The 14,076-nt window shown below is 33.2% G+C and overlaps 1 long non-coding RNA gene across 3 annotated transcripts in view; it reads left to right on the top strand.

Moving 5' to 3' along the window:
* LOC124946441 overlaps positions 1-12,994 on the top strand; it is a 17,898-nt gene extending 4,904 nt beyond the window's left edge. For all 3 annotated transcript variants that reach the window (XR_007100055.1, XR_007100056.1, XR_007100054.1), the window contains one exon: positions 12,409-12,994. This is a non-coding gene — a long non-coding RNA (uncharacterized LOC124946441). The remainder of the gene's footprint in view (positions 1-12,408) is intronic.
* Positions 12,995-14,076: the final 1,082 nt, after the last annotated feature.

Below are 14,076 nucleotides of genomic sequence, written 5' to 3'. Positions count from 1 at the left end.
TCTTTTCTTTGTTATTTTTTTTTTGTTTTTTTTTCTTTTCCTTCTGCGACTTCAAACCGCCGTCGGAAAATAATTTTATCGAATTTTTATTTTACTTAGAAAAGGGTTACCCTTCAATTTTCGAATACGTTCATTCTTCTTTTTCTTTCCTTTTCTTTTTTTTTTTTTTTTTGTCTCTTTTAATAACTAAAATAGCAGTGATGAAACAATTTTTCGAATTTATTATATCGAAGAGAAAACTTGATCGTGGGGGAAAAAAAAGGAAAGCTAATAATAAGCACGATTATTGATACAGTCAGTAAGCACGGAGAAAAATATAAAAAATAAGAAGATTATAGTTAGATATTGAACGATCTAGGGTCCCTAGAAGAAATGCACGTAAGACGCATTTTCAATTTACGATATTTTGAATTTATTTTGTTTAAAAGAGAAAAGAAAAAAGTACGAAAAGTAAATAACGAAAAAATAAGGAATAAAAAAAGAATATATATATATATATATATACATATATATACTATATCTACTTAAAAAGTAAGAACACACGTGGTGTCGTAACGACCCACCCTTCTTTTGCATTCGCACCCTCGAAAACCGAGAGCAGTATGCTTTCCTGCAAGAGTACTGACTGACTGCCCCTTCCCTCCTTTCCCTTCCATTTCCTTCCCTTCCCTTTGAAGGTTTTTCCTTCTACGGATGCACGGGGCGGAGCCTCCGTCGTAGCTGCATCGAAAAGAGAATTTTCTCAGTGGCACGTAGCCCGGCCCAGTCGGATTCGTATTAGGGTCTTTCCTACATGAATGGCCGTGCCCCATGTTTTTTCTCTCTGTTTCTCTCTTTCTCTCTCTCTCTCTCTCTCTCTCTCTCTCTCTCTCATTCTCTCTGCCTTAATGCACACACGCATACATGCACACATATGCATACAGAACGTATTATACAATACAATGGAGTAACTGGAGTTGTCCAACACTCTTTCAAATTTTTTTCAATTTTTTTTTTCTTTTCCTTTTTTTTTGTTTTCTTTTCTTTTTTTTTTCTTTTTTTTTTCTTTTTTTTTTTTTTTTACTTAACCGTACAAACGAATACGAATAATTCGTTGAGAACATTTTTTGATATTTCATACTGGTTGGGTCAATTAGTTACTCCTCTTCGGGATATTTTATGATGCCAATTATTTTTTTCTTCTCTCTCTCCTTTTTTTTTTTTTATTTTCTCAAATCGTAAAACTAACAAGCACAAAAAGTCCAGAGGGAAAATAGGATTTTTAAAAAAATCATCTAGAAATCTTCGATTTCCCCCTTCCCCTCAGACTGTTCGTGTTTACTTCATCGTTGATATTTAATTTTGTATAATTTTCTTTTGATAAAATATTTTATCATGCTTCGCATAGCATGTTAACCTCTTTATGTGTTTATTCATTTATGAATGGAGAGTATTTTGTGCAGTTTGTAACTAAGGTAATTCAATTTTAGAAAGTAAGTTTTACGTCTCCGTTCATTTCCACAGTTTTCTTCTTATAAACTTGTTTTTTCTTCCTTTTATTTTTGTTTTATATTCCTCAGATTAGTTATTTCCAGTCTATTTATATTTATGACGTTATTTCCATGGACAATAATAATAATAATAATAATAATAATAGTAATAATAACAATTTGTAATTTCCAACATGGCGTCCCTTAACTATTTTCATTTCGATTAAATTGATTGCTCGCTTTTGGTTAGTTCAATTTGTATTATTAAAAAAAAGAAAAGAAAAAAAAAAAGAATTTAGTATACATGATTTTTTAAAGTGAACAGTAATTTTTATGGATTAATTTATTTCGTAATTATTACACACACACACACAAACATATATATATATTTATATATATATATATAGCTCATATATTTATGTCTGTTTCATTGAAAATATTTTTAAATAGAAAATATAGATAATATCTATTCGATATAAATTTCTTCCTTATTATTATTATTATTATTATTATTATTTCATTTTTCTTTTTCTCGTTTAATCATTTCTCGGATAATTTAATCGTCGTTCATAGCCGTCTCTTTGGAATTAGTTTCTCGGTCGCCGCCGGGAGGATCTTTCCGCCATTTTGAATCTTTCCGATCGGCCCCACCATTACCTCTTACGACAAAGCTTTTCCTCTTTGGCCGCACCCCCGGTTCAAAACGGAAAAGAAATTCGTCCAATCGAATGACATCGAATAAGAATTTGAATTCGAGGAAAATTTTTTCGCTTTTCTTTTTTTTTTTTTCTTTTTCTCCTCCTCCCCTTCCCTATCCCCCCACCCACTCATCCCTCTCACGTCCTTATTTTCTATCAATTCATTTCGACCATTATCGTTAATTTATTATCAATCAAAAGTTAACGTTATTAAAAATCTTGATATTTTTTTCATTGGATATTTCTTATGGTATTGATCCAAATTATCTTCTGTCATCTGGTTGAGATAATTATCTCTTAAATTTGTTTCACGTGAAACGGGCCGCCATTTTTCAAACGTAAAAACGTCCAATAATAAACATTTCTATCGGTTTATCGTTAATATTTTGTCAATTTTCCATCAAACTTTGAAATATCTAAAAGGGTTTGTTCTAAATTAACAAATAGAAAGAAATAAAATCTATATGTAGGTGTACTATAATTTTTTTACAGTTGATTATTATTAGAACGAAAAAGGATTAAGAAAAGAAGTGAAAGCTCGTTCCCAATACAGGATCTTTAATATCAGGCATTTAATATGCTTCCTGCATCGTAAATAGTATCTGATCGATCTTATCTAATTGAATATTTACTATTTAACATATTAAATGAATTTTCTAAAAGTATCTCTTCAAATACGTCGATATAAATTTTAAAAACGAAAAATGATTGGTTCGACAAAAAAATAGCATTGAAAAAAAAAAATATATATATATATATATATATGGGTATAATACAATTTTTTTTTTATAAACATTTTATTAATATTATTCTTCGAGGGATCAATTATTATCATAAATATATTTTTATAAATAATATCGCAATATTGTGATATAAATTAAATATTAATTTATAAAATGATACTCATAAAAATGATCATTGATATATATTTCGTGAAACAGTTTAGATTAATTTTTTTAGATATGCCTAAAGTTACGTGATTCAGTATATAGAAAAAAAACTTAACTACATTATTCATCGCACTTCATGAAATACTTTGTATTATTTTCTTTTTTTTTTTTCTTTATATATATACATATATATATATATATATATATATATATATATATATATATATATGTATATATATATAATACCCAACTACATGATTTAGTACCTGCATAAAAAGAAACTTATCTAAATTATTCATCACTTTTCATATTAATATCTTTATATAAATCTAACTAAGCGATTCAGTAACATATAAATAACATTTTTATTTATTTTGATCAATGTCTTTAAAAATTAATAATAATTAAATATTTCGTAAAATAAATATTCAATATCTATGAATGTATCAGTCACTATTTATAATAAAACATCACTAAAGTGATCGGTATAAATAATTCAACTAACAATGATAGGGTCTAGGCTTTATTATAAATATTGACAATCTCTTTTTATATAAAACATTGACATTATTATATTTAGAAATATTTGATTTTAAAATACTGCCAGATCTTTCTATTAATCCAAGTATGCATAATATCGACCACTCATATATATTACATCTCGATATTTCATAATAAATACTGCTTATTTATTCGAAATAACGATTAAAGAGTTGTTTAAAAATACCGATTCAAGAAATCGTACCGGTTAATGGAAAAAAAAAAGAAAAAAAAAAAAAATAGAAAACAAGAAAAAATAAAGAACGCAATCAACTTGTTCACGTTGCATATCGTATTAATTATATCCTTCATATACCTAACTACGCGTAATTGGGTCAATATTTATAACTTATACAAAAACGTACAAATAAATCTCATAATATATTATCATTTCGACTATATAAATTTCAATAAGTATACATATATACATACATATACATATATATACATATATATATATATATATATATATATATATATATATATATATATATATATATATATATTCGAATTATAGCAATGTTAGACACGAGTTAAAAGAGATAGAAGAAAGATCGAGTCGTACAACAAAAATTGTGAATAGTTGGGATGATCCTTGCGAATCTCGGGGCAGCGTCATGCAGAGGGTGCATACCCGTTCTCGATCGCGTAGAGTAAAAGAGAGGTACAGGAGCCTGATTCTCTCCTTTTCTCTCTCTTTCCCCCTGTCTCTCTCACCCTCAGCTTCTCTCTCTCTCTCTCTCTCTCTCTCTCTCTCTCTCCTCCTTTTACCTCACTTCAGAGAACGGAGAGACGCTAACGTGTATGAAAGGGTGCGTGTGTATTGGTAAGCAGATAAGCGAGGTTGCTGGAGGCCGTTTCTCGTCGTCTCTGTCCAGTCTAGTCGTTGCAGAGGTGTATTACTTAGTCTCTCTCTCTCTCTCTCTCTCTCTCTCTCGTTCTCTCTCTATGTATATATGTGTATGTGTGTGCGAGTATGTGTATGAACGTATTTGCATACATACGTAGACAGTACTTGCATACACGTTGCTTGCACGCATGCTTCGTGACTACTAGTGGGAAAGAGGGTGAAGGGTTAGGGTAAGAAAGAAAAAGGAAGAAAAAGAAAGAAAGAAAGAAAGAAAGAAGAAAGAAAGAAAGAAAGAAAGAGAGAGAGAGAGAGAGAGAGAGAGAGAGAGAGAAATATTTTATATTCTTGTTTTTTAACAATTGTATTATCGGATATTGCGTGGAGAAAATAAACATAATCTCGAAATACATGAAATGTTTTGCAAAGAAAACTCATATAATGCAACGAAGAAAATGAAACGTGTATGTATATATATTTATGTTCGTATATATATATATATATATATGTGTGAATGTATATCTGTATACTCGTATCCGTTTCATATGCTCGATCAGCAAATCGGAAATGCATTCGTTTCAAATACACGTAACCTTTTTTCATGGTCACGTTTAAAAGCCGCTATATCTCGATCGTATTGCATATGGAGGTCATGGGATAAGACGACTGGAAATCTATATTCGTTTTTAAATCGATCGAATATTTCACTTTAGATAAGAGAGAAAGAGAGAGAGAGCGAGAGCGAGAGAGAGAGAGAGAGAGAGAGAGAGAGAGAGAAATAAGCATTAATAGATAAAGAAAATCTTAAGTTAGAAACATTAAGCTTACTTATATTCATCAATCCAAACGATATTGAATTAATGAATAAAGAAATTATTGTTGAAATTAATCAACAAAGAGAAAGAACAAAGATTGCACGAAGAGAAAAATCTAAAGAAAAGGAAAAAAAAAGGAAAAAGGAAGAGTAATAAAATTGTTTAAAACGATAATGTTGATGACGAAGGAATATAATGGAGAATAATTAGAAACATATAAATTTATATTCATATAACAATATTGAATTAAACTAAATGTTTATTGAATAAATTAAAAATGAAGAAAGAAATAATATTTATGATATAATAACGTTAAAATAAATACATCAATTTGTGAAATAATAATGTTAAAATAAACATATAAATTTATGAAACAATAATGTTAATGTAAGAATACATATATATATATATATATATATATATACATATAAGTAGTGTGATAGAGAGAGAGAGAGATTGCGTGGATGTACTCACGCGTGGGTAAATGTGTATGCGCAAAAGAGAAAGAAGAAGAAGGAGAGAGAGGGAGAGAGAGAGAGAGAGAGAGAGAGAGAGAGAGAGAGAGAGAGGAGAGAGGCTCCCTTGCGCCCGCGGGTCTTCGATGTCAACAGGTTTTATTTTTGCCCCGCGAAAAGGCCAAGGTCCTCTCTTGCCCCTAACGTGCATACTTGGAGCTCTCCTCCTCTCTTCGCCAGCCGGCGATCCCCTCCAACCGAAGCTACTTCTCTCTCTTTCTCTCTCTCTCTCTCTCTCTCTCTCTCCTCTCTCTTTCGTTCTCTCTCTCTCTCTCTCTTGCTGTCTCTCTTTAGCCCCTCTACGCGTCGGTACACCAACGTCGTAGAAAGAGCGGGGAAACTCTCGAGGGATGTTACTCGAGAAGCTTCTCGATTATTACTTCTTCGTATCTTCGTAGAAGAACATCTCTCGACTATTGTCATATTTCTTTTTTCTTTTTCTTTCCTCCTTTCTTTCTATCTTTTTCATTCTTATATCTCCTTTCATCTTCGACATCATCTCTCACCCATCATTTAACAATATTAATTTTTTTCCCCTTCCTATTTGCTCTTATATATATATATGTGGAAGAAAAAATCTATGGAAAAGAAAAAACTCGAAGAGAGATTATTTTATTAACAGTTTATATGTGATAAATTTCTATCAATAACTGCATAACGAGAGTTCTCTCTCCCTCCCTCTCTCTCTCTCTCTCTCTCTCTCTCTTTCCTAAAGTTGGAAGTCGAGGGTCGCGCCACCTGGATTTTTGCGTGGGTACTAAAATCGATCAAGGAAAAGTATATCATACATATATAATATATATAAAGGGAGAAAGAGGAAGATCTAAATGTATATATAATTTGTTGTTTTTATAATATTAGATAAAAACGCGTATACACGCAAACACATACAACTAGTATACACGCATATATATATATATATATATATATATGTACAGACGCGGTGACGATTTCTCTCTCGAGATGAGAAAGTCGGCGGCTACAGCGTGTGGATGTGTGCGTGCAGTAGAAAAGATTCGAAGAAAAAACATGGAGAGAGAGAGAGAGAGAGAGAGAGAGAGAGAGAGAGAGAGAGAGAAAGAAAAGAAAAGAGAAGAGAAGAGAGAGAGAAAGAGTGGGGGAACGTAGGGGTGGATAGTGGATGCAGTTGTGAGAGAGCCAAAGGAACGGTAGTTCGTAGTTGGTGGGCGGGGGCGGTGGAAGGTTATGTTGGTCGGAACGAAGGGGGTGGGGTGAGGTAGTGACGGTTGGGTTGGAGGGTTGTCGGCGGTGCGGGGGGTGATGCAGGACGAACGCAGGTGAGGCCGTGCACCGACGAAAAGAGAGAGTTGGTGGGGAGACGAGACGAGACGCGTCGGCGGAGTCGTGGGGGGAGAGAGAGAGAGCGAGAGAAAGGGTGTAGGGGGGGTGACGCGAAAGAGCGCGCGCATCGTGTATATATATATATATATATATATTAGTGCATGCATGTATGTGTATATGTGTGTATGTAGAGTAAGAGAGAGATAGACAGTACGGCCCGCTGCATTCGTTCTTCCCTTCTCTCTCTCTCTCTCTCTCTCTTTCTCTCTCTGTCTCCCTCTTTCTCTCCCCTCTCTCTTTCTCTCTTTCTGTCGACTACTATAGTCCGTTTTAGTATAGACGGTCCGGTCGGGCTAGAGTCCGCTTCGTATTATGTATTCTCGAATATCGTGCACTCTCTCGTGATCAATATAAACCCCGAGCGGGGCCGGAGATGCACGAAGACCCACCTCCTCTTTCCTCGACCGACCGCTTCTCTCTCTCTCTCTCTCTCTCTCTCTCTTTCTCTCTCTCTTTCTCTTGTTCTCTTTCTCTTTCACTCTCTTTCTCGGTCTCTCGCTCTCGGTTCGTACGAGCGCGCGAGCGCACTATTTTTTTGCAGAGAGTGCAATGCACGGTTGATCGCGAGAACCGCAGTGTCTCCCGATTATTGCGGACAATTGTCGCGGAAGGAAGATCGAGGATCGACGAATACGATCGTAGGAGAGAGAGAGAGAGAGAGAGAGAGAAACCGTGGAAGGAGAGAAAAAGAGGAAATATGCATATAAAATACAAAAAAAAATTGTTTATTCTATTCTTGAGCATCCGTTCAAATTTATTTATTTATTTCTTTTCTTTTTTTTAACGGATGAAACTTTAAAATCTTTTTCCTTTTTTTCGATCCTTTTTATTTAGGATTAAATTTTCATTTGAAAGAGAGAGAGAGAGAGAAAGAGAAAAAGTAATGACAAGAGTTAAAGAAGAAGAATATAATTAATTACGACTTTTAGGAGAGACATGTTATTTACCCCACTGCTCAATAAGTTATCGCCCGCGGTAATTTTTCGCAAAATAGAAAAAGAATCGAGCGTTAACGCGATAATATTTCAATGTGCAACATGTCGATGACATCTCCGACCCTTAAATTGATTTCTTTTAGCGTACATATGTATGAAATGACTACGAAATTCGAACTTAACATTGATACTTTTTGATTAGATCATCGATTTTTGATTTAACCAAAAAAAAAAAAAAAAAAAAAAAAGAAAAAAGAGACCTCTACGTATATAAGTACATATCTTAAAGCAAATTATAATCTAATATCAATATATTATATTATCCATTATTACAATCAATGCAATTCGTTTTAATTATAATCTACATAATCAAATCATTTCTATTGAAAATCTGTTAATTCATTATTGGCCGAATTTTAAATTTGGATTTTTTTCGTAAGAGAGAAAAGAAAAAAAAGAAGAAAGAAAGGAGAGAGAAAGATACGTTCATTGGCATATAATTGGCCGATCGTAATTATATATCCTATTTGACCTAATTAATAAAGAAAGAGAGAGAAAGAAAAAAAGAACGAGATGCATTTATTAAAAAATGATCAGCCGTACTTTAAAATAGATAAATCATAAATCCATTTAGACTTTCTAATGTCTGTATATAAAAAAAAAAAAAAAAAAAAAAAGGAAAAAAAAGAGGATATAGCAAGATATAGATAAATATACAGACAGACCGATAGATAGATAGGTAGGTAGGTAGATAGATAGACAGACGGATAGATAGATAGAGATAGAAAGGGAGAAAGAGGGAGAGAGAGAGAGAGAGAGAGAGAGAGAGAGAGAGAGAGAGAGAGAGAATTTTGTTGGGAGGAGGGGGGAGCGAAAGAAAAAAAAATGAGAAAGAAAGGTAAAAAAAGGAAAAAAAAAAAAAAAAAAAAAAAAAAAATCTTGGAAAAGGAGGTGCGGTCGTGTGTACGATGTGGAAGAATGGAAACACGGAAGCAGAAACTAGTTCCGGCTAAGATCAATACCTAAGTTGTGCAGCGGACCGTCTGGCGCAAGGCTCTTTGCTTCTCTAACGCGCGTGCGGCCGCGTGTAGGCGCGTGTACGCGCCGCGTGCACTATTCTCTCTCGACTATTAGTCTGTGCGTGCTCTATCACCTAGGATTAACCTAGGACCTATGATGTACTCTCAAGCCAGAAGCTTGACGGCACCAACCATCGCGACGACGATCTTTCTTCCCCTTCTCTCAGATATCATAGTTTATAAGGGGGCGAAATTAGATGAAGCGGGAAAAAGAAGGGAAGAAAAATTTTTCGATAGAATAACGTTTACTTTTTCACACGATTTAAAATAATGATCCATCATTCGATCTTTCCTAATGATTTTTAATTGATTTTAAATTAAATCAAATGTTGGATAATTCTTTAGACGCAATCTTTTTTCTTCTTTCTTTTTATTATTATCATTATTCTTGTTCTTCTTCTTCTTCTTCTTATTATTATTATTATTACTATTTCGTTTTTTATTTAATTCGTTTGTAATTATCTGTCCAGTGATGTAGAATTTTTTATAGTTTGAATGAAATAGTATCGTTCCTAAGATTTTCGATCGGTTTTAGATTAGATTGAGTATTAGAAATGTCCGATCTTCTTCAAATGGGATCTTTTTTCTTCGTTTTATTTTTTTTTTTCTATCTAATTTATTTTAATAATCCGTTAATGATGTAGAATTTCTGCCTGTATAATGCGAATGGTGTGGAGTATGGATGAATTAGAATCGATCCTGTAATTTCCGCTCGGTTTAAATTAGTTTAGATATAATAATGCTAGTTCTATTACATGGGAATCTTAATTTCATAATAATAATAATAATAATAATAATAATAATAATAATAATAATAATAATAATAATAATATAATAATAGGAATGATAATTTTCTGTTTCATTGATTCCAATAATCTACGATATTATCGAATTTAATCTATATAATACAATAATTAAGTAAATAGAAGATAAATAAAATTAGAATGGAAGAAGAAAAACTAATAATAGTAACAACAACAACAACAACAACAACAACAACAACAATAATAATAATTGTAATAATAATAATAATAATGATAATAATAATGATAATAATAATAATAATAACGAGCCGCGTAGTAGTACGTATGAAAAGAAAACCATTCGTCGATGGTGTCGCCCAGTGACGTTGTCGAGGACGCCGATCCGTTGGCTCAAACGGTGCACGGAAGGAGGCCGACGAATTGCATCGAGCTACGAGTAAGTAGTAGGATAGAGAGGGAGGGAGTTGGATGCATTGATGGGAGGGGAAATAGGATGGGAAGGTTCGTCCCTGGAACGTAGTTCATTCACACGAGCGCGTCGTCGTATCTCGCTAAATATAATATGGCGGTGGTGGAGGCCGAGATCCTCTAGCCCATCCGTCTTTTCCCAAAATCTCTTCTCCTCCCTCCACCTCACCCTATCTAACCCCACCCCACCCCACCCCCTCATTCCACCACTCACCAATCTCTCCGACTCGTGCTTCTTTTCTTTTTTCCCTCAACCTATCCCTCTCTACTACTATTACTACTGCAGCTGGTGTTGTTGCTGTTGTTCCTCGTCTCTCTCCCTACTACTATTACTACTACAACTACTACTACTACTACTACTACTATTACTTCTTATCCCTTCTATCCCTTTTTTTTTTTGCGAACGAATGCACCCAAATTCAACGCCCCTGCGATTACGTTTCATCGTCGTCTCGCTACGCAACGCGATCCAGACGCGTTCTGTGGGGAGGAGGATCTCTTATGCACTCTGCCCTAACCTTCGTTGCAACTACTATTACAACACTACTACACTACTACTACGGTTACTACTATTGGTATTATTACTACTGTAATTATATTAGTACTGCTGCGACTACTGCTGCTGCTACTACTACTACTACTACTATTACTACTATTACTATTGCTCCTGTTGCTGCTACTTCTGACACTATTACTATTACTATTACTATTACTATTACTACCATTGCTACTACCTCGATCATCATACCATTATGATAGATTTTGCATTCGCTAACTTAACATTCTCCTAACATTTTTGATAAAAGCGAACAACAATCTCTTTCGCGAGAATGTATATATAGTTAAAATGTATAGATTTTTTTCTTGTTCTTGTTAATTTTTGATTGCGTCTTATCTTTTCTTTTTTTTCTTCCCTTTCTTTTTTTTTTTTTTTAGATCGTCTATCATTTTTCTTTAAAGCCAATCATATATTCAGAAGGTTTTTAATACTTTGGTGTGCACGTAATTGTCTTCTTCTTCGATGTTAACCAGTAAGATCTTCAAATAGAAATAGTTTAATTAATCTCGCAATATGTTACGTTTCAAACATCATTAGCAAAGATATACATAAGTACATATATAACATAAGTACATACAATATACATATGTATATTTCATATTCATTATTGACTCTTGTAGTCCGTGTATTCCTATTTGCGTTTCCTTAACCTTACCGGAAACCCTTTCAACAAGTGGTTGCGTTGACGAGATGCTCCGTAAAGAAATATTTTCAAATCTTTCCCTACAATGCACATCAATCCTACATATTATTATTCTTCCTTTCACACATGTGTATTAATTTCAAGCAATAAAAAAGAAGAAGAGATCTTAAGAGATAAATTAATTTCGATTGGTTATTACGTATGCAGATATATAGTCGCGTTAGTACGAAACAATTAAAACCGTTCGAAAATATAAAATCGCGTATTGAAAACGGACGAAAATAAATCATATATCGAAGACGATGAAAATTTTTGAAAAAGAATAATTAATCAAAGACAAAAATGGCTCGATCGAATATTTCTTTAGTTTTAAATACAATATATTTTTCTTTCTCTCAAATACACAACACACACACACACACACACACACACACATGCACGCACAACTTAAAAAATATATCAATTCAAAGCCATAGAAAGAGAGGAAAACGTTTACAAAAAGAAGAGAGAGAGAGAGAGAGAGAGAGAGAGAGAGAGAGAGAGAGAGAGAAGTGGTAAATCGAAAATTAATTTTCATTGGCTGCTTGCGTACATAAAATCGCATCGACAGTAACCAACCGTGATAATTTAAAAATATAAATTACGATCATTTTTATGATCGTCGGGTAGGCGATAATAAATAAAATTTTATATATCGTTAAATTATTACGTTAATTTTTCAATAAGAATTAATAATGATAATGATGATGATGATGATGATGATGATGATGATGATGATGATGATAAAAATAAAAGATGGCGATTGAATTTTCCATTTCTTGCAGGTCTCTACAATGATGAACGAAGGAGAGGACCCGAAAGGAGGAGGAATGGTTATCTTTTGGAATGAATCGGATCAAGTCAGAAGAATGGAATACAGAAGAGAGAAAGAAAGAGAGAGAGAGAGAGAGAGAGAGAGAGAGAGAGAGAGAGAGAGAGAGAGAGAGAGAGAGAGAGAGAGATAGAAAGGAAAGAGAAGGAGGAGAGAGAGAGAGAGAGAGAGAAATAAAGAAAAAAAGAAAGAGATAGAGGTAGAGAAAGAGACAGACATCCCTCCGACGAGAGCGTACATCGTTAATGGAAATAGACGTTATCAGCTCTATACTTGATGACACTAACCCGTAGATCCGAACTTGTGGGCTTTTTTATATGCATACCGCAAGCTCCTATCTACCGGTACATGTAGTCAGGCCGGCGTTAAAAGCTCTCGGACGGAGATCCTCTTCCTCCTCCCGCCCCGCAACCCCCCACTCTCTCTCTCTGTGACCTCCCAAATAATACTTACAGCACTTCCGGTTTAAGAGACGCCTAACTCTTCTTGTCAAGTTATTTCCTCGAAAGAGAGAGAGAGAGACAGAGAGAAAGAGAGAAGAAAAAAGAGAAAAAGAAAGAGAGAGAGAGAGAGAGAGAGAGAGAGAGAGAGAGAGAATAGGAGTAGGAGGAAGAGAGAAAAGGAAAGAAAAGAAAGGAGGGAAATGAAAGCGGATCGTACTCCCATTTTTGTTTCTTTGTTTTTTTTTTTTTTCTTTTTTTGTTTTTAGTGCCTACCGGATACATTCGATATGCACGCACACAGAGAGATATACATACACACTGTAATTATGTGTATACATACACATGTACATATACACGTAGATACATGCACGCAATTTCGTAAAGTTAAAAAGTTAAATTTAAGAAGGTATTGTGTACCAAGTATAAAAAATAAAAAAAGAAAGGGATAAAAGAGAAATTTAAAAAAAAAAAAAAAAAAAAAAAAAAAAAAAAAAAAAAAAAAAAAGAATAAGTGTCTCACACCGAAATCTCGACAATTTTATAATATATCATAATGTGTTATAATATAAATCTTTTCAAAATGCCATATTGTTACTTATCGATATTGATAACAAACTTGAGATCTATACTTCCGTATAGATCTTTAATTTTGTCTTCTTTCACATTTTTGTTATATGAAAAAAAAAAAAAAAAAAAAAAAAAAAAAAAAAAAAAAGAGACAAAAAAATTATTATACCATAGAGTAAAATGAAAACGTGGTTGGAGTAAAAAATTTTAAGAAAAGGGAAATGAACTTTTTTGTTCATTTTCTTTTTCTCTTTTTTCTTTTTTTTTCCTTCTTTTTTTTTCTTTTTTTTTTTTTTTTTTTTTTTTTTAATGCTTCATACCCGTACATTTATTTTTATTTATTTTTATTTTTTATCGAGGATCAGCGAATAACAGTCCATGCGGTATTAAACTATAACAACATTACATACATATCTACACCGTACATACATACATGCATACATGTACACATACGCAAGCAAAATGGTAATAACCACGAGATCGTGAAAATACTTTACTAACTGCATACATACACGCACTTACACACACACACACACACACAAACACACATACACATATATATGTATATATATTTGTACTCCGATAGATAAGAGGAATGAAAAAAGGAAAGA

The sequence above is a fragment of the Vespa velutina genome, chromosome 2 (genome assembly GCF_912470025.1).
Source record: "Vespa velutina chromosome 2, iVesVel2.1, whole genome shotgun sequence".
NCBI lineage: Eukaryota > Metazoa > Arthropoda > Insecta > Hymenoptera > Vespidae > Vespa > Vespa velutina.
This window is presented reverse-complemented; position numbering and strand designations above follow the sequence as displayed.